The following is a 25,174-nucleotide window of genomic DNA, read 5'->3' on the forward strand; positions in this document are numbered from 1 at the left end:
AGAGAGAGAGAGAGAGAGAAAAGGAGAGAGGCAGGGAGGAGCGGAAGAGAGACATTACTAAGATATGATGCAGTCTACCCTAGAAGGGGTAATGATGGGTAAAGTTTGAGAGGTACCAAGAACAGCAAAAAATAGCCAAGGCAGAAATAAATATATAAACAGATGACTGAAAAGGAAATACATGCACGTATTCAAAAAAATGAGACTAGAAGACAGTCTGGCAGTGCCTTAAAAAGTTAAATATAAAGTTACGATTTGAGTCAGAAATTCCACTCCTAGGGATATACTCAAAAGTTATTAAAATATGTATCCAGCTGGGCATGGTGGTGTGCACCTGTAATCCTAGTGACTCAGGAGGCTGAGGCAGGAGGATAGAAATTTCAAGACCAACCTCAGCAATTTAGTGAGGCCCTGAGGACGTAGTGAGATGCTGTTTCAAAATAAAACAAAAAAGGCTGTGGATGTGGCTAAGTAGTTAAGCACCACTGGGTTCAATCTCCAGTACCAAAAACAAAAAAATTATATATATATAAGTATACAAATATTTATATCAACACAATAACTGGTACATAATTATTCAGAGCATCATATTCATAACAGACAAAAAATGAAAGCAACCAAATGTCCTTCAACTCATAAAATATATCAGTTGATGATAAAATGTGGCATATATACAATGGAATATTATTCAGCCATAAAAAGGAATGGATTGCTGATTCACACTACAACATGGATGAGCCTTGAAATATTATGCACAGATAAGAAATCAGTCACAAAAGACCACATATTATATGATTTAATTTATATGAAATACCACTGTAGCAAATTTATAGAGACAGAAAGTAGATTATCAGTTGCCTAAGGCTGATGGGAAATGGAAAATTGTGAGATGACAGGTAAAGAATATGGAGTTTCTTTTGGGAGTAATTAAGATGTTCAAAATTGACTATAGTGAGAGTTGTACTACCCTGTGATTATAATAAAAACAACTGAATGGTACACTTTAAATAGATAAATTGTATAATATGTGAAGTCATTTTATAGACTTTTATCAAAATTAAAAACAAAAACAAAAACAAGAAGAATAACTTTGGAAACACGTCAGAAATGAAAAACAACTCTGTAGAAATAAAAGTCAGTGAGAAAACAGGTGAGAGAAAGTGACTTTCTGAGGTATTTAAAAAACTGAGCCAGGAAGAAAGCAAGGATCTATAAGCTAGCTGCCAAATGGTGTAGGTATGATGAGAATAAATGGCAAGTAGCAAGTGATAAATAAATATATAGCTTGAAATATTCAGAAAAGTCACTTGCTTTTGATATAGTCTATGTTACATTTTCTGATAAAATTTGGTGTTTAAAATCTGCTAAATGCTGTGGTATACATTCATTTAATCAATTATCTATTTTTGCAAGGAAAAATTCCCATCGCATAAGAGACTATCATAACTATAATTATGACTACCTTATTTTTGTATGCCCTGAAGCACTTATCTTGATGCCTTATACACAGTAGGCATTCAATAAATATTTGATGCATGAAACTAACCATCACAGTCAGAACCTGAGTCTCTGTAATTACAAAACATAAAAAAGGTAGAAAAATTATACTACATTAGAAACATTTTAATGGACCTTTAGATGAGAACTTTAATTAAATTAACAACTAAAATATACACAAACACAATTCAGTAATTTAATATTAAAGTGAACAGATATATCAGAAGATAATATTTTGAGCAATGTTTAAAAAATTTGATTTTATTCATAGTAGGTACACCATGAAAGAGACTTTATATTATTTTGGTTTCTTGAAAATGTAAAATTTACTTATTTTGCAATGGAATTTTTCATAACAAATGCCAAATTTTGACCTATTTTTTCCCCTGATAATGTCCACATTCTGTCCCAGTACACGATACAATTGTGTATTCAGCATGTAAAAGACTATGGTTCAGTGTTTAAAAAATAAATTAGGGCTTGGGGGTATAGCTCAGTATTACGGTGTATGCTTAGCATGTGCAAGGTGCAGGGTTCAATCCCCAGCACCACAAAAACCAAAAACAAAACAATGAAAAATTAATAAAAGAGAAACATTATTAGCAGAAAAATGAAAACATACTCACCACATAATTTTTAAAAATCACTTAAAAATCAATAGTGGTATGAACAAGACTTTCTTAACCTTCTTGGAAGCATTATAATACCAATATACAAATAATATAGAATCCATAGCCTGGAATGGTACAGTGGCTACCACTAATTCGGTGAAATACATATAAAAATGAGTGGAGGAACACATTAAAAAAGCTTATTTTTAGCTTGATTTTCAGTGCAGAATGTCCGGTAGGAGCTGGCTGCCTCACAGCAGCTCTAGCCTTGCTGGCTTGACTCGCTTCATCAGCAGTTTCTAGCCGCACTTTCAACTCAGGAGCAGCCCTCATTACCGTCTTGAAAGCATGTGGATACTGAGATCCAATATGCATTAAGTTCTGGAGTACAAACTCATGAAGATATTTAGAAACTGAACTTGCTGAGGCAAAAGTATTTTCATCCAGCAGGTAAGAAATCAAAGTGGGAACTAGAAGAGCAAGTAACTGGACTCCTGTAAATAACAAAGATAACAACAAAGATTGGTCTGATTGATGTGAGAGTGCCTATTTGATATTTTTAATAATAAGAATATATTCACATATTATTTGTGTAATTTATGGTTTAATAGCAAATTAGACTCCAGCAATGCCCCTGAAGTAAATAACCCATTTCAAATAAGAATTAAATAAGATACATCAAATAAGATGTATCACCATCATGTTTTTTCCATTTTTTAATTAACAGCTTTATTCAGATTACAAACGTTTTTATATCATACCAAGACTTTTAAAAGGTAGAATAAGTAGCTAGCTTTTTAAAAAATTAAAATCTAAGGCTAAACACAGTGTAGGTGTAGCTAAGTGGTAGAATGCTTGCCTAGTGTGCTTAAGGCCCTATTCAATGTCAGTACCACATACACACACACACACACACACACACACAGGCAAATTAATCTTATTAATGAATAGAACATTCATTAGGAGGGTGCCATCAAATAAATTAATACATATAGTAATTTGACAGCAACATTTTTAGACTTACCTTTATATTGAGTGATATGGTTCCAAAGGGGTAAATTTTCTTTTTCCTTTCTTTTAGTACTACAGATTGAACCCAGGGGCACTTAACCACTGAGCACATCCCCAGCCCTTTTTATATTTTTTATCTTGAAGCATGGTCTCACTAAGTTGCTGAGGCTTCTTTGAATTTGCAATCCTCCTGAACAAAAAAAAGTCAAGGATAAAACAAATTCAAGAATTTGTTTTATCCTTGACTTTTTAAAGTTTATTTTTCAGTACATTATAGTTATACATAAAAGTAGAATTCATTCTGACATATTCATAAAAGAAGTAACATAGTTTTCTCCATTTCAATCCTAATACTATTTACCTCTTCCCTTTCCTTTGCTTCCTCTCTGGTTCCCTTCCTCTTTTCTATTGATCTTCCTTCTATGGACTTATTTTTCACTGGACGCATTATGGTTACATGTAAAATTGGTTACATATAAAATATATGGTTACATATAAAATATATAAAACTACATTCCCCAGTTCTTCCCCTTACCCTTGCCTCCTTCCTCCCCAATGGGTCCCCCTACCTGCAAAGCACACTTCTACTCTTCCAATGTCCCTTCTATTTTTCTGAAAAAATGATGGTTAGATGTCATAGAAGAAAGTGGTAATGTCTTAATCTTATTCCTACTGTCTGGCCCAATGGCTTTTCCATCCTTGTCAAGGGAGTTATAACCTTTTCTCCTGTCATTCAACACTATCACTCATTTTTTTTTAATTTTTGGTTGTAGATGGACACAATATCTTTATTTATGTATTTATTTATTTTTATGTGGTGTTTAGAATTGAAACCTCACATGTACTAGGCAAGTGCTCTATCACTGAGCCACAACCCCAGCCCTCAACTTTTTCTTAATTATCTCATTTGCAAATACTCCTTGTCTTAAATTATTTTAAACAGGAAACTGGAAAGGTAGTAGAGATTTTTGAAAAGCTATTGCAGGACTGGAGGTGACACTCAGTGATAAAGCATATGCTTTAGCACGTACAAGGCCCACAAAGCCCTGGACAGAGGAAAAGCAGGAGAGGAGAAGAAAGAATAAATGGAGGGAAAAGAAAGAAAGTCCATTGCAATAACTCCATTCTAAAATCTATAGTCTAGAACTATGATAGCAGAGGAGAAAAATGAACAGATGAATGTAAAAGAAAAATTCATTTGATCTGATGATTAATGATTCCCAGATTATGGGGAGCAAGAAAAAGGCAATTACTAATATATTGCATGGAAGGAGTGTCAAAATTGGGAAAGTTAGAGACAACTGTTTTAGAGAAATTAATAAATTTAGTTGAAATTAGTAATAAATTAATAAATAGGTTATTTTGGTAGAAAATTTATCACTGACACTATGGCATGTTAGAAAAATCAACATAATTTTATGTGTACTTTTATTTTACTACTATGATTTTATTTTACTACTATGTGTACTTTTATTTTACTACTATGATTTAGATGAGTTCTAAATCTTATTCATTTTGTAATCCCAGCACTGATCTTACTGCCTTTAATAGTTAAAATAATTTTCAGTTGATTCAACTCAAGATCAATTCCTGAACACATATGCTCATTTAAAATTAAATGTAGCATGAAGAAAGGCAGGGAAGAGAATCTTGAAAATTGTAAAGAGCTTAATGTTTGATCATAAGATACTATTTCAAAAATTTAGATTTTTTAAAATAAATAAAACTAATATTTAAAGACAAATATTATATTTTGATGAAATCAAGATTTAAGCATTAAGGAAATAAAGTAATATATTAAGCTATTTTAAATTTGGTTAAATGGATATATATGGCAGTTTTTCATTAAATTAAAAATAATTTTAAAATACCAATTTTTGAGGTATTTTAACAATGATGTTTGGTATTCATACTTATCTGATTATATTTGTTATGAGGTTTTTATACCTTTATTATAAGGAGTAGAATGTGTTACTTTAAAAATCTATTGAACATTGTGAATTATGCTGCTATAAAGATTGATGTGGCTGTGTCCCTGTAGTATGCTGTTTTTAAGTCCTTTGTGTATAGACCAAAGAGAGGGATAGCTGGGTCAAATGGTGGTTGCATTCCCAATTTTCCAAGGAATACTGCTTTCCATATTGACTGCACCAACTTACAGTCCCACCAGCAATGTATGAGTGTACCTTTCTCCCCACATCCTGGCCAACACTTATTGCTGTTTGTCTTCATAATAACTGTCATTCTGAGAGGGTTGAGATGGTATCTTAGAGTAGTTTTGATTTTCATTTCTCTACCACTGAGCCACAACCCCAGCCCTCAACTTTTTTCTTAATTATCTCATTTTCAAATACTTCTTCTCTTAAAATTTTTTTTCACAGGAAATTGGAGAGGTAGTAGAACATATATTTGTTGACTGATATCATCTTCAGAGAAGTGTCTGTTCAGGTCCTTGGCCCATTTGTTTATTGGGTTATTTGGTTTATTTGATGCTTAGCTTTTTCAGTTCTTTATATGCTGTAAAGATTAGTGCTCTATATGATGTGTGAGGGGTAAAAATTTGCTCCCAATAACTGTGGAAGCAACCTAGATGCCCTTCAATAGATGAATGGATTAAAAAAATGTGGCATATATACACAATGGAATATTACTCAGCTATAAAAGAAAATAAAATCATGGCATTTGCAGGTAAATGGATGACATTGGAGAAGATAATGCTAAGTGAAGTTAGCAAATCTCCCCAAAAAACAAATGCCCAATGTTTTCTCTGATATAAGGAGGCTGAATCATAGTGGGGTAGGGAACGGGAAGCATGGGAGGAATAGATGAACTCTAGATAGAGCAGAGGAGTGGGAGGGGAAGAAAAGGGGCAGGGGGTTAGCAAGCATGGTGAAATGTGATGGACATCATTATCCAAAGTATATGTATGAACACACCAATTAGTGTGAACATACTTTATATACAACCAGAGATATGAAAAATTGTGCTATATATGTCTAATAAGAATTGTAACACATTCCACTGTCATTTATTTTTTAAAAAATCAATTTAAAATTTTTTTAAAAATTTAAAAATGTTGAAATACTAAACAAACAAACAAACAAACAAACAAACCATCAAGCATATGAGAAGCTCCATTTAAAAAAATCTGGGGCTGGGGCTGTGGCTCAGTGGTAGAGTGCTTGCCTAGCAAGTATGAGGCACTAGGTTCGATCCTAAGCACCACATAAAAATAAACAAATAAAATAAGGTTATTGTATACAACTACAACTAAAAAAATATTTTAAAAAATCTATTGAACATATGTATTTTTCCTCAGTCTTAAAGGATATATTCCCAGAAAATTTAAAACTCAGTATGTTGAAATGTCATCAGTAATTCATTGAGACTTTCTGCTCATAAAAATAATCAATTCAATGCATTATGTTACTAACATAAGCAAATATATTATGCTTTCAGACAGTAATTGCTCCTTAGTAAACTTATTGTTGCAAATGCCTATGTCCAATATCAAATAAGATTTATGTATAATACAGATCTTCATTTTGGAGTAACGGCTTTTTATTAAAAATACTTACTGTTCTGTTCTTCACCAAGAGCAACCAATGTTTCAAGAACTTTAATTCCTTTTTGAACAGCCAAAAGCTCATTGTTACTGGCTGATCTGTTTCTTTCAACAGCTTTTAGCTTTTCAGCCACTATGGGGGCTAATGAATGGGATGTAGGGAGTTGAAAGGCCATGGTTGGAATGCTGGAAAACTGAGAGGAGAAGCTGCTAACATTTGGCTTGAACCTATGTAAGGAGATCATTCAATCAATTAACACATGATAGTTCTTATCTGCTCTACAATCACATTACATCTTAATATGTATATAATACAGTACAATGAAAATATAAATGTTATTTTCCATATAAGAGAAATGAAAGAGAGTAATGGAACTTTCTTTCAATAAGCTAACTGAATAAACCTCTCAAAAAAATCTGAATCTCTTAAAATAATTCTTTATACCAATTTAAGTTTTGTAGCCATAGAAAATAAAGTCTCACTGGCTTTTAGATCCAAAAAACTTCATATGAATAATTATTTTTCAAAAAAGGAAGAATGGAAGGAAGAAAAGTTATAAATATTTGGGGAAAATAGTGGAATAAAATTGTTTCAGCACTTTGTAGAATACAAATTGCCAAACTTCACTGACATCAGAAATACCTTGGGAGCATTTTAAAAATACAGATTCCTGAGTCACAACTCTGAAGACTCTGATTCAGGGAGCTAGGAGGCCAGGAATGTTCCTAAGTTGTTTTATTTTTCCTGATACGCAGAATATTTGATAATCATAACTTTAGGCTTCAACACTGTAAAATAATAAAACATGTTTTCTAAACAAACAAGTTTCGAATAGGCTTATTAAAATATGTAATAATATAAATTTATCCATTAGTGTAGTGGACATCATTTAAATAAATATTGGAAAACCTGAAAAGTCCCTCCTAATATGGCCAAAAACTAATCAAAGATATTAGAGAATTCCTGCATATTTAAGTAAACATACAAATGTGTTTCTCCTATAGTTAAACCAGTGATATTTTCTAGTTTTTCCATTTAAAACTCTTACTGTAAATACTTAGGTTTTCCTTATATATAACACATTTTAATAAATCAACCAGATATTCTCCTGATAAAGTGGAATGTTTGTTTAGAAGTTTGGCAATTTGTAACTTACCCATGGGTAACTTGAATTTAATGCACTTTTTAATCTGTTCATGCAGGCATTCTGTAATGACTGGACTCCTATTATTTCACTACAGCAGATCACAGGAAGAGTGCAATTGCTGTCAGCATGCTAACTTCATCAGGTGTGGGCACAGAATCTTCTGAAAATGAAAAATGGAAAAAAGTGCCATTTCCAAAACTTTTGGAAATTCAATCTTCAACAACTCTCCTCTACTCCTAACATCTATCACTGTTTATCAAGAAAATAAATTAAAATGTTACCATTTTGAAATGGGTAATTATAAACAATTCAGGCAAAATGGATACTAAAACCACTGTGTAAAAGTTTGATAGACAGCAAACAATTAAGGTAGTTTCAAAATATTTCCCCATTGATTCCTTTTTAGTTATAAAAAGGAGAAATGACAGCTGTATAGTGGAGAAACAAGGCAGATATGATCCTAACAAAGTCATTAAAGTTAAGATTCCCAATAATGAGACAAAGCAACATTATATGCTTTCTTATATAATGCTCTGAGAAGTATTTATATAGTATTTTCCGAAAATGCATAAAAGTACGGAAAAAATTAGATAACTCAAAATTATGAAACATTCTACAAAAGTAAATGGCCTGCACTCTTCAAAAATATTAATGTCATGGGGCTTGGGTTGTGGCTCAGTGGTAGAGTGCTCGCCTAGCAAGTGGATCCTCAGCATCACATTAAAAAACAAGTAAATAAATAAATAAAAACAAAGGTATTGTGTCCAACTACAACTTAAAAACAAACACACAAATAAACATTAATGTCACAAAAGATTAAGCCTGAGGAACTATCCCGGATTAAAGAAAACTAAAGAAATATGACAACTAAGGAAAAGAAAAAGTTCTATAAAAGTCGTGATTAGCACATTTAAAATATACATATGATTAATAACAGCATTTTATCAATGTTAAATTGCCTAAAATTTATAATTCTATTATCATGTAAGGAATGTTCTTGTTCTTAGGAAATCTGTGAAGTATTTAAAGTAAAGAGTCATGATGACTTCAATATATTCTCAAATGATTCAGCAAAATTAATAATAAAGGTACAGGGGCTGAGGTTGTTGCTTGGTGGCAGAACACTTGCTTCCCACATGTAAATCACTGAGTTTGATCCTTAGCACTGCATAAATTAAATAAACAAAATAAAGATATTGTGTCCATGTATAACTAAATATTTTTTTTAAAAATTAATTTATGAGTGATATGTGGATAATAATAAATCCTTGTGGCAAAATGTTAACTGGTGAATCTAGGAAAGTGGTATACTGGTGTTTTCTACTCTTGAAATTAAGTTTGATGGGCTGGGGATGTGGCTCAAGTGGTAGTGTGCTCGCCTGGCATGCATGCGGCCCGGGTTTCATCCTCAGCACCACATAAAAAAAAAGATGTTGTGTCTGCCGAAAGTAAAAAAAATAATATTAAAATTCTCTCTCTCTCTCTCTCTCAATCTCCTCTCTCTCTCTGTCTTGAAAAATAATTAAGGGAATTGCTAGCTTTATACTATATAAATATTCCCATGGCTTTGATCCTTAGTTCATAAGTATACCTCTTGTGAGTTCAGCTCTGAACAGAATATTTTAGGCAAGTTAATTGTATTATAAGACCTTCAAATTCACTTCATATGAATGAACCAGCTTGATAAAATAGCAAACACTTTCTGTTAAAGTTGACAATTTAGTGCTACGGTTGTGGTTCAGTGGTACAGTGTTAGCCTAGCACATATGAGGCACTGAGTTTGACCCTCAGCACTGTATAAAATTAACAGCCTACCACATGTGAGGCACTGGGTTTGAACCTCAGCACTGTATAAAATTAACTTTAAAAAATAAATAAATAAAGGCATTGTGTCCCTCTACAACTAAATAAATTTTTTTTTTTAATTTGACAATTTAGGGTTGGGGCTGCAGCTCAGTGGTAGAGTGCCTGCCTCACACGTGTGAGGCACTGGATTCAATCCTTACCACAACATAAAAAAATAAAATAAAAAATAAAGATATTGTAGGGCTGGGGCTGGGGCTTAGTGGTAGAGTGCCTAGCACGTGTGAGGCACTGGATTTGATCCTCAGCACCACTTAAAAATAAATAAATAAATAAAATAAGGGTATTGTATCCTAATTCTGGATATGCTCAAAAAAATTAAAACTACTTATAACACATTCTTCACCATTTCTTCCTCCTGATATTCCTATTTATCTATTAATCTGTACATACATTCATATATGAGGCATTTAATCCTTTTAAGTTTGTTAAAATCTGTGTTAAGATGCAAAATATTAACACTTTATAAAGCTAAAATAATTTCAGCTACATTAATATAACTAAAGTTTTCCCCTTATATATAATTTTTTAACAAATCACATTCTAAATATCTGTACATTATTCAAAATATAAAAAGCATATGGAAAGAAAATAAAACTTGTAATTCTACCATCCAATGACAGTTTAGATTTAATTTCTAGGTTTTGATTTAATTTCTTCTGGTCTAAGTTAAAAAAATTATATATATATTTAAAAATATGATATGTAACAGATAAAATGGACATATAATCCAAACTAATATACTGTCATGAATAATTTTTCCCACTGACAAATATATATTTATCACACATTTTATTATTGTAAAATAAATGTATTGATGATATATAATCTTGAATTTAATTTTTTAAATTAACAAGGCCAAAGAATATGCATTCTGTATGTGTGGTACTATGGATTAAATTATGTGCCTCATGCATGCTAATCAAGTGTTCTACCACTGAGCTACATATAGCCCCAAGTATGCATTTTCTTTCTTTCTTCTTTTTTTAATTGGTATTGGAAATTTAACTTACTTTATCACTGAGCTACATCCCCATTCCTTTTTTTTTGGTACTGGGGATTGAACCCATGGCCTTATGCATGCAAGACAAGCACTCTACCAACTGGGCTATATCCCTGCCCCCCTCCCGCATTCCTTTTTATTTCTTATTTTTAGACGGGGTCTTGCTAAATTGCTGAGGGTCTCATTAAGTTGCTGAGAGTGGCTTTGATTCCCAATACTCCTGCCTTAGCTTCCTGAGTCACTGGGATTATCAGTGTGCTGCACATGGCTCCAAGTATGCATTCTTCTTCTTTTGTTTTTGTTTTTTTGTACCAAGTATTGAACCCAAGAGTATTTAACTATTAAGCCATATTTTCAGCCCTTTTAAATTTTTATTTTGAGACAGGGTATCACTAGGTTGCTTTTAGCCTTGCTAAATTGCTGAGGCTGGCTTCAAATCTTCAATCTGCCTCCCTTGGCCTCCTCAATGACTGACTGACTGGGATTATAGGTTATGTGCCACCACATCTGGCTTTCTTAAAGGCTCGTTATACATCTTGAAGAATTAGTCCCTGAAAATTTAAATCAGTTTAAATTCTCTTCAGCAAAGTATAAAAATGTTTGGTAATAATTTCAGCTGAACATATTCATATTTTTCAAAAGTCATTTTACAAGGAAAAAATTATATTAGTGTTTTGGCTGTATTCTTTTACCCATTAATGTGGCTGATTTTTTTTTCATAATTTCTTTGTTTGTTTGGCACTGAGAATTAAACCCAGGAGTGCTTAAGCACTGAGCCACATCCCCAGGCCTTTTTATTTTAAAATCTGAGACAGGATCTCACTAAGCTGCTCGGGGCCTCACTAAGTCACTGAAGCTGGTCTCAAACTGGCAATCCTGTGTTAGCCTCTCTAGTCATTGGGATTACAAGCATGCACCACCACTTTTAACTAATGTGCCTTCTTTCCTTTGTTATTTCTTCTATTGGTTATTAATTCTCTTATAAGACTTCTTTATTTGTTAATAGAATAAACAGTGACATAGATATTATTATTAGTTTTTCAGATACCTTTCAATGTAAGATGCTTTGATGTCTACATAGGCCAATATATCAGTCTATGTATATGTATATTTCCTCTGCATTATCTCTCACTGACTTATAGTTAGTCTTTTGCCATTCTGCCACAAAAAGGTCATCTGTATTTTCTTTGTTTTCTTATTTTAAATATTTTATATTACCATTTAAATTTATCTCATGTCAATTTTAAATCATGATATAAGATGAAGGGCTGATGAGAATTTATTTCTCAAACAGTTAATTGGTACATCCATTTGAAGAATAATGGATGAATGATCTTTATTGTTTATTTTACTCTTATGAGGATACATGTGTCTTCTGTAGAAATCTCTTCTGTTCTACTGTCCCATCCACTGATTCCTGGGCTACTAAACATTTTTAAATAATGTGGAATTTTTTTATTAGGCAACATGACAAATCTTTTATTATTATTATTCTTTTTTTAGTTCTTCTACATTTTCTTTATAGCCAAAAAAAAAAAAGAAACTTGAGAGAAAAAGCCAAACAGAATAAAATGAACAAAAACATGACTAAGGATTTCGCTCCAAATGAAACACAAACATAAAAAATACTTATATTCATTAGGAAAATGAGAAGTAACAATTAAAACAACATGATAGGACATAGTAGCCATCATATAACAAAATTTGGAAACCAAATAATACCAAGTATTGGTCAGGATATGGGGAATCAAAGATCATCTTATGCTGCTGATGTGAGTGTAAATTCACTTGGCTACTTTGGAGAACTATTTGGCGATGTCTGATAAAATGGAAGTTAATATATGCCATCAATTCCACTTATAGATATATACCCTAGAAAATTTCTCACAGCACACATGCAAAAGAATTCCATGATGTTTGCTAAAGCAACTTTTTAATTGGGAGAAACTAGAAACAGCAAAAATATCCATTGACAGGAATGAATAATTGAACAAATAAATGTGATGTAAAGTTACATAGGAGTTAAGAATGAATGAAGGTTTTATTTATCTACATTAATAGAACCAAAACTTAATTACAGAGGGAAAAAAAGTAGAATGGGATATTATAACATTACTTATGTAAATTAAATGGTAAAAATATATATATCATTCATGGTTACTTATCTCACTTTCTATATAATGCATATATATAAACTAAGTATATTTGTTAAAATAATTGATACATATTAACATAGAAAATATAATTTATAATAGGGAAATTTGTAGAATAAAATATATCAATACCAAGATTATGGTTCCATTTGTGGTACACTGAAATAGTGACAGATACTTGAACTTCTTTCCAATTTTATATCAATTATACTAACACATGTCAATTCTGGGTATATATTATATCTTTTTTTTTAAATTTCCAGTATGTATGAAAGTTCTAAGACAAAGATATTTAAAGTCAATAATTCAGACAGAGTTATTGAAATTTCAAATGTCCAAAAAAATGTGACTAATGCACCTCTCTGAGTTAATTCAATGTTATACAGCAATTTTCTGATACAATTACTTAAATAATTAATTAATTAGGGAACAGATGGATATCTGAACAGATCGATATTTTTAAAAACTCTGACAGGTTACCTGGTTGTGAATATTCCAGGATACATGCAAAAGTGCTACGAATTAGAGCTGTCCACTGTTTTTGAGTTTCCTCAGTTTTGGCCATTGGAAGTGTCACAATAATTTTAATGCCTTGAAAAGCTGCACTGATGGGTAGAGGAACCTGATTGTCTGCAGAATTTATTGCTGTATCTTTTAATATTCTTGCAATTAAGAACAGAATTGTGGGCAGGATTGTCATACATCCTAAAATAAAAACAAATCAGATTACCTCATAATTACTCAATGCCACTGTAGAAGTTTCCATTCTTTATTTTTTTTTTTTTACAATTAATTATGTTTGTCCTTTTTTTCCCTCTTCTTTTAGATAGGGTCTCACTGCATTTTTCAGGCTGTCCCCACATCCCTAGGCTAAAGTGATCCTTTTGCCTCAGGCTTTGGAGTAGCTGGGACTAGCGTGCATGCCACCATGCCTGGCTGATTATGGTTTCATATTATTTATTTTCTTTGTTTTTATATAAAATTTGCTACATTACTTTTACTATAATTCAATGTTTAAAAAAGAACATAAGAAATTACCATGTTATTTTAGAGAAGAGAGAACTGATATTTCCTTTTTCCAACCCAGCCATTTTATTACTGCTAATATTTCACCTATTTAGTAGTCCAGCCCTTCATAATGAAAATGAGAAAGGAAGATAGAAAAACAGAAGGAGAATACTACCATATACTTTGAGAACCATCTAAGTTACCTGGTGAATCTTATTAGTAATTCTAAAATATATAATTAACCTTCAGTGTACCAAAGCCAGCCTAATCAAGCCAGGAAAATGAGAAGACTACTGAGGTAAGCAAAGAAGAAATTATAGGATCCCAGAATTTGTGGATAAAAATTCAACCATGGTGGTGGGGGTGGGGGGCCTGGGGTTGTGACTCAGTGGTTGAGCATGTGCGAGGCACTGGGTTTCATCCTCAGTAGCACATAAAAATAAATGAAATAAAGGTATTGTGTCCAACTACAACCAAAAAAAAAAAAAAAAATCAACCATCCACTTAACAAAAGAATCCCTTCACTATTCTTATAGGCAGCTTCCTACAATACTCCAAGGAGAGAAAGTCATTCTTTTTACACATGTAGGGTAACTATAAGAATAAAAAAATAGTCCCTTGGTTATACTGAAATTTACCAGTATGTTTACTAATAATTATTTTTACTTTCCAGCAAAACAAGGAAAGTTTGCTTCCATACAACAGTTTTTCAATATCTATTATATTTACTAGTCATGATTTCTTTAGATACTCCTTAGAGTTGGCTATCACTCTCCTCTAAAATTCTTTAGCTTTTCAATGTTGCTCATGAATGTCAACCAGATTAGAAAATAATGAGCTTTGTAATTCTACCTTACTATCTTCCCCAGTCTGCAGTTCTGTCTTGTTTGAAACATATCTAAAAAGACAGCTTAGGTCTTTCATTTTTTGAATCTTTAATCTTTATAGGATCTTAAAAGTACATAAATCTTTTTAAAAGACTGACTTCTCATTCCACACTTGAGATTTAAGAGAAAAATAAATTATAAGTGTTTAAAATTCAAGGCAAGATCACTTTCACTACTGCATATAATGCATTTTGAAATACTGATCAATACTGTACCAGCAGGTGAACAAAGGGACGGTAAATCAGAGAGAATGGTGACTGTGGCTGCCACCAGACAAGCACTTTCTTCTGACAGCTGGGATTTAGTGACTATGTGACTTGGAGAGTCTGACATCTTGGTACTCAGATATGGCATATGCCGAACTAAAATGAACATCAATAGCTCCGTAGTTGCAAACACAAGAGATTTTCTAGGAATGAGGCCACCACTGTCACCTCCTTCTCCTAATACTGGACAGGACTTTTTTTCCACGTCATCTTCATCTTAGATAAAAAATAATTTTAGTGAAATTTTCAGCAGAAAATTGAAAATGGCATATAAAATATCACAATAAATACCTTTAAAAAATTCCTTCAAAAGGATTTACAAGTAAATGCCTAAATAATGCTACATGTCTTTCTTAGTATAATTCTCTGTCTTACTAGAATTTTGTGTATTAACTTCTCTAAACAGATGGATAGTTATTTTTTACTTGGAAAATTTTAGGTAATTATTTCCTAAAAAAAATAACACATATGCTAGGTTGAACTATGTGAAGTTGACATTTTTAGAGGAGAAAAATGATCAGCTATCAGCAATTTCATTTGGTCCTTTCTAATGAAAACAAAATCAGTTTCAAATTTTCTAAATGTATGATCATTTTTTAAATCATAAACCTCCTGGCATTACTACTTTAAAAATTAGAGTGTAAATAAGGTTTACTTTAAGTTAGTGTGATTTACAGTGTTTACTTACAGTATTTCTTTTTTCCTGCAAATAATCCTGAGCAGCTCTTACTATCTGTTGTACAACTCCAGTAACCAACAGCTGATGCATGGTGGGTTCTAGGTCAAAAGGAGACAATGCAAAACACTCAGCAACTCAACACCAATCAGCTATTATAAATTGAATCAAATAAATTGAATTAATTTTAACTTTAAAGGATAAATGTATATTATTAAAAACTGAGAAAACATACATATGAAAACTAAGTATTTTACAATTAATATCAACATAGAGGACTGTGAAACAAGTAAGAATATTAACAATCTTGAGAAATGGTCACATTTCATTCTAACAAATATTTAAGCAACAGATGTCTTGAATATTTAAGTTGAATCATTCTCCCACAGGTTAAAAAAATACTTGAGTTAAACATTATTTTTAGAGTTTAGTGCCCTTAAACCAAATCTAAGCTGAGTACCTGAGAGTTGTGTGCCACAGGCAATAGGGATTTTTGGTGAGTCCCTCCTCTATTCACCTCAGCAAGGATTACAAAATTTCAGCTTTCACAGGTAATCTGCCCAATGAGTCTGCCTCAAATTTCAAAGTCAGAGAAAGGTCAATGGCAAATAAAGTACCTTTACCTCTTCCCTTAATGTTTTCACTTTATCTAATGCCCAGCTTCTTTCCCAAGTTGATTCATCTTTCTTCATGTGATCCCACCGTTCCCATCCTAGTTGACTTCCCAGGGATTCTTCAAGGATTTCAATCATATCTCATATGTCTTCAACCTCCCTGTCTAGTTAGACTATTCTCCTCAATATAAAGAAAATGTTCAATTCTTTCTTATCTAAAGCTCCCAAAGTCTCTCAGACCCTTTTATCTACCCACATGCCTCCTCTGTCTTGCTCCTTCCTTTCCCAGCCTAGATGTTTCTACTTCATTTACTTTCTCATTCACGCCCCCCCCCCCCATCTTCTACAATCTGGCTCTTACCAACCCAAGAAAATCCTCTGCAGAAGGTTATTAGAGAATAACCTCCTCTGGACACTTTTCTTTCCTCATTTATGTACTGTTTCTTTAGATGTTATAATCTGCATTCTTTTTTTTGGGTACTGGGGATTGAACCCAGGGGTGCTTAACCACTGAACCACATCCCCAGCCTCCTTTTTTTGTTTTGTTTTGTTTTGTTTTCACTTTGAGACAGGATCTTACTAAGATGTGTAGGGCCTCACTTAATTTCTGAGGCTGGCTTTGAACTTGTGATCCTCCTACCTCAGCCTTCAGAGTCACTGGGATTACAGGCATTAGCCACCACTCCTGGCCTCATCTGCCTTTCTTGAAATTTCTCCCTTATCTTTGATAAACTGTTTCTGTTTTGGTTTTTCTCTTACCACTCTAGTGGTCTCCAATGCTGATTTATTTCCTTCCTCTCAACCCTTAAATGGTGTTTATCCTCAAGGCTTCAATCTTGGTCCTCTTTTCTTCCTCCTTTAATCAGTTTTCCTAGACTAGTATATTATTTCTCTGAAATTATAAAGAGTCACTTAATTGGTCTCCCGCCTCCCTTCTTGTCTCACAAACAACCTTCTACAAGATTGATAGCATGTTCCTTCTGAAAAAAAAATCAATCATGTCATTCCTTTATTTAAATATTGTTAATTACTTCCCATCAATTTCAGGATTCAGTCAAAATTCTCTTATATGCTAAAAAGAAATCTTCATGATTTGGTCTTTGCCCTGTTGTCCAGCCTCATCTAATAACCTCTACATTTTGCATTCACAGAAACCACACTAAATGACTAGAGTGTCCCTGATCTTCTCCTGTTTTCTCATGCTTCCTTAGTTTTTATATTTGCTACTTTATTCTTAGATGAAAACCCAATTCTTTACTTTGGCCTCAATAATTCCTCTGTAATTGAACGGATAAAGAAAATTCAATGTGGTATATATATACACAATGGGATATTATTCAGCCACAAAGAAGAATGAAATTATTACATTTGCTGAAAAATGGATGGAACTGGAGAATATCATGCTAAGTGAAATAAGCCAGTCCCAAAGACCTCAAGGCCAAATGTTCTCCCTGATATGTGGATGGTAACCCACTACAAGGGAGTATAGGGAGAGGAAGAACAGAAGTTCATTAGATTAGACAAAGGGGAATGAAGGGAAAAGAGTGGGGATGGGAATAGGAAAGACAGTGAAAGTTATAAATTGGACATAACTTTCCTAGGTTCATAAATGAATACATGACCAGTATAATTCTACATCATGTACAACCAAAAGAATAATATCATAATTAGAATAATATTCCATGTATGTATAATATGTCATGTATGTCTAAAAAGAACAACTAATAAATAAATAAGTATAATTCCTCTGTAAGATCTGATTCAACTATTGTCTTTCCTGAGAAGATATCCTTCTCAGGACAGTTCCTATTCTAAGAACACCTTATATGTATGAACAAAGTACATATTACATGATAGTTATCACTTAATCTAGAGGCTGTAACATTATGTTTGATTATCTATAGTTGCAAACTGTGTCTGAGGCAGAACAGAAACAGAGTGACAGCAGCTAGGTGAATAAATACAACATGAATCAGTGCACTCTGACAATGTTGAAATTACAGGACCCAACTTTTTTTTTTTTTAAAGTCCATTTTTCCCACTGTATAGCAATACTTGAATAAAATATCATTAAATCCAAAAAATAGCTAGCTGTGTAATATACTATATTAAAACCCAAATGCTTGAATTTAAATATAGTAGTCACTCTTCTTTCATAGATCAAATCTTATAGGTTTAACTATCTGAAAACGATCCTAATATTAATTGTAGTAACTTGTAGTTCAAATTGTAGCACAAATTGAGGCCACAGGGTTGGGGTTCAAACAAGAGTTAATCAGTGATTGAATCCTATACTCACACAGCATATGTTATGTTTTAGTTTTAGGTAGAATAAAATGCAAAACTAATTTTGACATCAAAAATTGGTATCAGGTTGGTATTTTATCTTTTTGTGTTTTATGGGAAACTACCCAAGTGACACCATATGGTAGTGGTGATGTCAAGAGATGAACTTTATTATAAAGATATAGAATTTCTAGTTACAAGGAATAACAAATCCAGTGGCAGCTTGGTTCTGTAATATGAATTAAGTTCCCTAGATATTTCATACTGAAATTAGAAAAGGTGGTTCTTTAAATTGTGAATGATCTATTGCCCACCTCCCAAATTTCATTAAATGAGAGAGAAAACTTTATCTAACATTCAAAAGTGGCATAATTTGGGGCAGGAGTTGTGGTTCAGTGGTACAATGCTTGCCTGGCATGTGTGACACCCTGGATTCATTCCTTGGCACCACACATAAATAAATAAAATAAAAGATCCACTTACAACTAAAAAAATTATTTTTTAAAGTGGCATAATTTACTTAATGGCCTTGTAAGTTACTTTAGCCTTTTACTACTTCAATCATTTACTAACTCTGAAGTTATTCCTTAAAGTTTTAGTTTTATTTGATTGATGATAAACAAAACAAAGAAGGTATAATGATATCTATAGTCTACTGCTTCCTGGTCATCCAAGATTAAGTACAGAGAAATCTTGAATACTTATTATATATTGCCTTTCACTAATGTAATATATACTACTGTTATTAACTAATACAATATATATTCACTATCTGATAACATTATACTGATATAAATATAATTAAAACAAAGTATATAAATAGTTATTCATTTTAGAAATACACTGTACTTGATCTTCTGCAATATGGATCCCTTCATTTTAGAAATACACTGTACCTGATCTTCTGCAATATGGATCCGGGCACAAGGAGAATCAGCAAGGTGTGCAAGGCCTGTAGACATGTAGTAACATGCTCCACAGGCTCCTCAGGTCTTGGGGAACAAAGAAACTCTATACTCACATCTGAAATACACAAAATAGAAACTGATAGAAAACACTTTATGTTGTATTGGCATCACGTTTTTCCTGTATTTTTCATACAGATTACTTTAACCTACATTTATTTGTTAAAGTATAGTTCAAAACGGTTTCTAAGCTAAGCAGTCACACTAAATATACAGTTGTAGCATTGCATTGATTAATAATCAAACTAACATTTCTATTTCTGAGACTTTTTAAAATTACAGTATATTAAAAGTAACTTTATGAACATTATAACATTACACTTTTCATTTAATAGTTGCCAAGAAATTTTATATGCAAACCAAGTTTTTTAAATGGCAAGCTATAGAGGCCCAATAAATGTCATGGGTAAAAAGTGCTATTTATGTGTATGAGGTTAAGGTTTTGGAAATATTTCACATTTTTATTTATTGAATCTACTGATAAATTCTACAATTATACCTTTCAAATTGCGGTCCTTTTCCATCCCCAGAAAATATGAAATCACTAAAATCTTCATTAGAATGTATAAACTTTTTTAAAGAGAGAGTGATAGAGGGAGAGGGAGAGGGAGAGGGAGAGGGAGAGGGAGAGGGAGAGGGAGAGGGAGAGAGAGAGAGAGAGAGAGAGAGAGAGAGAGAGAGAGAGAGAGAGAATTTTTTAATATTTATTTTTTAGTTATTGGCGGACACAACATCGTTGTTTGTAAGTGGTGCTGAGGATCCAACCTGGGCCTCACACACGCCAGACGAGCACACTACCGCTTGAGCCACATCCCCAGCCCAATAAATTTTTAAACACTAAAACATCATGTAGAAAGTAATTATAAATTAGGATTCTTTAAATTTTTAAACTTTTTTTCTTTATGGAATGATGGTTTGTTAGTGCCAAGTATAAAGATAATCTGTTGTAGAATAAAAAAATTAAGTTTTTTTCTTGCAAATTATTTAGTATTGCTCTGTGAGTGAACATGACATCTACAATTTTTAAAGAGTAGTTTTAAATAATTTTTAGGCAAAAATTCAGCTAATTTATAAGATGAACTAAACATCTTTTTATGATTCTTTCTTTGTATTGTGCTGTACAAAATTTTCCCAAAGCATTAAAGTGAAAACTTGAATTTTCAAAAGTGATACATCTTGAAATATATTAATATGACACTACCTAAAATTAGATGCATTCGGTCTTTGTTAATTTCTGGCAAAGATTTAGCAGTGGCCATTGCTCCTGATGCCTGGTTTAAACTGATGGGTGCAGAATGTTTTTGTAAACCAGACACTGCTGCTTCTGTGGATTCTGCAAACGTAAACCCTTATTTATTTAACCAAAGTGCCACCACATAAAGAATTGGGGCCCAGGGATTCCGATAATGAAGTCTAGCTATATCAATAGTCTCAGGAGTATAAAAAGCTCTACCTGTAAAACAATCAAATCAATTAAAAATATCACTTTCTATTACAAGTGTTCACTCATTTATGAATAACTAAACTTAAAAAAACTACTTTTTTAAATTTTATTTTTTAGTTTTAGGTGGATAAAATATCTTTTTTAACCCAAAAGAGTCATCTGGCCAAAGAATTTCTCCTCTTCCAACTAACCACTCTGTATAGCAACTTTCCTAAAACATAATTTTAAAGATTCTCTTTTTCCAAGTGCCTGCCTCTCCCTCACTGATACCTGCTTTCCACCTTTTCCTGTCCAGGGCTGGTGCCATTCAGTAACCATACGTTTTCCTATCCTGTCTTCATAGAATCCACCTCCTCACAGTCACCTCTCTTTCTACCATAACCAGGGAATTTCTTTCTTCTGTTTTTCTACTCTTTCTCTCCACCTTCTCCCACTACCAACACTGGGGATTTTCTCATCTCTCTTTGCCATAACAATGAATTCAGAAACAAAAAACACTGGTACTAACTAAAATTAACTAACCAAAATGTTTTGTTTCCTAACAGTTGGAAAATGTCACAGTGGCATAAACAGTAGAAATATGAAACTCCCAGTGGTATTGAATGGAAGGAGATGTCCATTATCTAACACAAACATTATCCCTCACTTTTGCAGAGGGATCCTGTGACTTTGGGTGGGATGTCTCCTACACTTTGATCTTTCCTTCACTGAGAAATGGATACTTCAAATTAGTTTTTCCTTTGGGTAATGATGACACTGATTTGAAAAAAGTACAATAAAACATCAGATTTCAAATACATGAGAATGAAATCTTTGGTGTTCCTTATCTGTAAGACAAGAGGCTGACACTGTAGATGTCTCCGAAGAACATAATCCAGCCAGGGTTTCTAAGAGCACTTCCTACTCAATTGGGTTCCCATGAGGCTGGACTCCTGCTCATTCAAGGAATACCAACAAATGCTTAATGAGTTAATGGAGCAACCAATCATGTTCTTTCAAATCACCAGGATTTCCTGACACTCTGGATTTTATGAGTACAGAATGAAGTGTGGTCTTTTGTGATTTAAAAAATAAATAAGGAACAGTAAACTTGAGCCCCAGAGGTAATAAATGGATTTCAAAAGTCTTTAGAAGGACTCTAAAAAATATTATGTGCTGATCTGAGATCTTCAGAGGCTCCTGAAAGTGACTGTATTTGTGCAATTAAAATGATATAACAAGAATAAGGAGTGAATGCAGAACAGCATGAAAAAAAGGACAAGTAAAGAGAACAGCAGAATATGCTGCTGCTATTCTGTCCTTGCTGATGGCAGCAGCAGAAAATAAAGAACTGCAAGATACTTAACAGCAACTGATAGGTCTCACAAGGGTTTTTGCACATGCTGAAAAAAACCATGTGGCCAAAATTATAAATAGACAAAAAAATATTTGGGCCATTTATTTCTTTCTGCCTCTTCATCCTTTTCTCTTTTTAATTTCTGTTTTCCTGGAGATAATCTACTTTTTAGAACCATTAACTTGACATTTAATAGAGGTTACTTTTTAGCAACTTTATTTATTTATTTATTTATTTGTTTATTTGTTTATTTAGGAGTCAATATAGCTAACTGGTTTACCAGAAAGCTTTAAGATCCAAGCTAAACTATGTCCAAATCAAGGCTCTTCTACAACTAGCTATGTGATCTCAGGAAAGTTTGTTGACATTACTGGGTCAGAGTTTCCTCAAGATTGTTATGAGTTGAGCAAGTTAACAGATATTGCAGGTAACTCAATGCCTGGCAAATCTTAAGTGCTCAGCAGAGTAGCTCTTGACAGGACTATCACCATTATAATTAATTACTAGAAAGAATCTAGGCTTAGAGTCAGAAACCTCAGAGTGTGTGTGTGTGTGTGTGTGTGTGTGTGTGTGTGAGTGTATCACTTATAACTCTTTTAAGATCCTCAGCAAGCCACCTAATTTCACAGGGCTTCATGAAATACCCAGATGTTAGGGCCTAAAGACACTTAGTTTACAATATTGTTTTAGAGAATAAACAAATTTGTAACCTTTAATATTGTACAGATATGTAATATATTTATATTAAAAATATTTAAAAATTTATATTTTTGTATGTTCATAGGTGTGTATGTATGCCTATGTGTACATACTTACACAAATAAACAGGCATACACAGAACTTTAAGGCTGTCATACTTTCTACTTCTTACTTGTTTTAAAGTTAATGCCTAACAGGATGTCCCAGAACACAGGTATCCCATCATTAATACTCACAATTATCAATAATGGTGAAGCTGATTATGAGAGGCAGACCCAAAAAGAGGTACACACATTTAGTACAGCATGCCACATGCAATCATCTTAATATTCCAAATATTCTACTCATGCATCAGTTCTCTTTAAGCTTCCATTACTTCATTAATTCCTTAAGAAGCAGCAGCCTTTTGAAAAGATGAACTGCACTCCACCTGGAGGTAAAGAAACTGCCTCATATAGGTAGTTCTGCCTGGAGATATTTCACCAGCAAAGGTGACATGTAACGGTAATGAGTACATCCCAAAGCACAGAAACACAGAAAGGCCTCCCAACTTCTATACCTTCCCTGCTAGGGCTTTCCCTGGTTAGAAAAAGGCTTCCCAAGAGGCAATCAGGGCCTCTGAGAACTGCCTCATTCCCTTCCCACGACTTTCTCTGAAGGTGTCTCCACCCTTTTAGATGGCTCCTTCAGCTCCAGCACAAACTTCCTAATCAGACTTGCAGCGGGACAAGTCCCTGAAAGGGCCCCGTGTTTCTATGCCTTCTTTGTGTCCTTTGTGTACCCACTGTGTAAATCCTGGTCCACCACGACTGCCAAGAGGGCACCCACAGACTATAAATATGTGAGCTGCAGCTGAGCAAAGGGACGTCACGTACGTGTTTACTTTCCATCCTAAACTACAACTTGACTTGTAGCAAAAAACAAAAATACTGCAATGTGTATTTTTTCACAGAAATGATAATTATAGTACTCTAAACATTTTTCAAACTTCAACTACCAAAATGGAAAAGGCATTTCAAAAAATAATTTATTAAATAGGCACTTATATTCTTGGTAGCCCTTACATGGAAATCATACTTCTTTTTTTCTCTTTGCAGCCATTAAAGGCCTAGCTCCTGGTTCAAAGCTGTCCTCCAGGGTGAGGTGGGAGAAAGGAGTCCACCCTATTCACTATAGTATAGCACTTTTTCCACTACAAAAATACCCACCATTTAAGAATCTCAATTCCCACATGGAGTGTGAAGGAACTTATGCATATCTGGCTGATACAATATTCCTGAACCAGAAGATAAGGCTAGATATGCCCCTGGTATCAAACACAGAAGGAACCATTTCTAGACTCTTCTTAGGAGTACCACAAGAACCCCAACCTATTTAAACTCTTCTCTGAAGAGCATGCTTCCTCATTCATTCCTCACCTGGCCGTTTTACCTCTTGCTGAAGTTTTTCTGCAGCCAGGACTTTCATCAAGATATTCTCCTTGTAAGTGCCACTGTCAGGCTTTCCAACCCTCCTTGGATAATGGTTCCCAAACTGAGCCTCCTGGAGTGCTTTCTGAAGCAGACTGCTGAATCTCATGCCCAGAGTTACTGATGTGGTTGATCTGTGGTAAGGCCTGAGGAGGAGTATTTCTAAGAAATTCACAGGTTCCTATGGTTGCTGTCCAGGTAGCATGCTTTGAAAGCAGCTGCTATAGACCTCAGCGGCTTGAAAACCTGTCTCTTGTAAGCTGTGCCATTCTCTCTCCTTCTCCCAGGAAAAGGTGTTTTCCTCTGTCCTGCCTGCCTGTCTTTTCTATAGCTACAGAGCAGAGGTGGCTGTAAGTATAAGTGGATAGACAGCCACATGCTTAACAGACCTGAACAGCAGAGGCCCCACTCAAGCTCATCCTCTTCTGCAGCAAATGGAAGCACACATGGAGCCTGCCATTTTATCCTGAGATAGAATCCAAGGAGGAAGGTGCATAACAAGAGAGAAGGCAAACTATCAAAGGCTTCCAGGAGTGAGGTGAAGTCACAGCTGCTGCCAAAGTGGACACCATGTTCAGCATTGGTACTGCTCCCATGTTCTAGGACTGTCTTCCATTTTCAAAAATGTCAAAGGGCATCAAAATAATTTTAAAATTTGTGTTAAGCTGAAGCA

General features: G+C 33.6%; 1 non-coding gene and 1 pseudogene across 2 annotated transcripts in view; both read right to left on the reverse strand.

Moving 5' to 3' along the window:
- Positions 1-1,621: 1,621 nt before the first annotated feature.
- Positions 1,622-25,174, reverse strand: part of LOC110597373 (HEAT repeat-containing protein 5B-like) — a 45,899-nt pseudogene continuing 22,346 nt past the window's right edge. The window contains exons 3-12 of the transcript XR_013435644.1: positions 24,451-24,647; positions 20,727-20,886; positions 20,053-20,123; positions 19,485-19,611; positions 15,701-15,789; positions 14,962-15,228; positions 13,332-13,556; positions 7,842-7,992; positions 6,698-6,912; positions 1,622-2,602 (exon numbers count right to left, since the gene is read on the reverse strand). The product of XR_013435644.1 is annotated as a HEAT repeat-containing protein 5B-like (transcript). The remainder of the gene's footprint in view (positions 2,603-6,697; positions 6,913-7,841; positions 7,993-13,331; positions 13,557-14,961; positions 15,229-15,700; positions 15,790-19,484; positions 19,612-20,052; positions 20,124-20,726; positions 20,887-24,450; positions 24,648-25,174) is intronic.
- On the reverse strand, positions 3,735-3,859 carry LOC120887081 (U6atac minor spliceosomal RNA). Its single transcript, XR_005730249.1, has one exon. It is a non-coding gene; the product is annotated as a U6atac minor spliceosomal RNA (small nuclear RNA).

The sequence above is a fragment of the Ictidomys tridecemlineatus genome, chromosome 3 (genome assembly GCF_052094955.1).
Source record: "Ictidomys tridecemlineatus isolate mIctTri1 chromosome 3, mIctTri1.hap1, whole genome shotgun sequence".
Lineage (NCBI taxonomy): Eukaryota > Metazoa > Chordata > Mammalia > Rodentia > Sciuridae > Ictidomys > Ictidomys tridecemlineatus.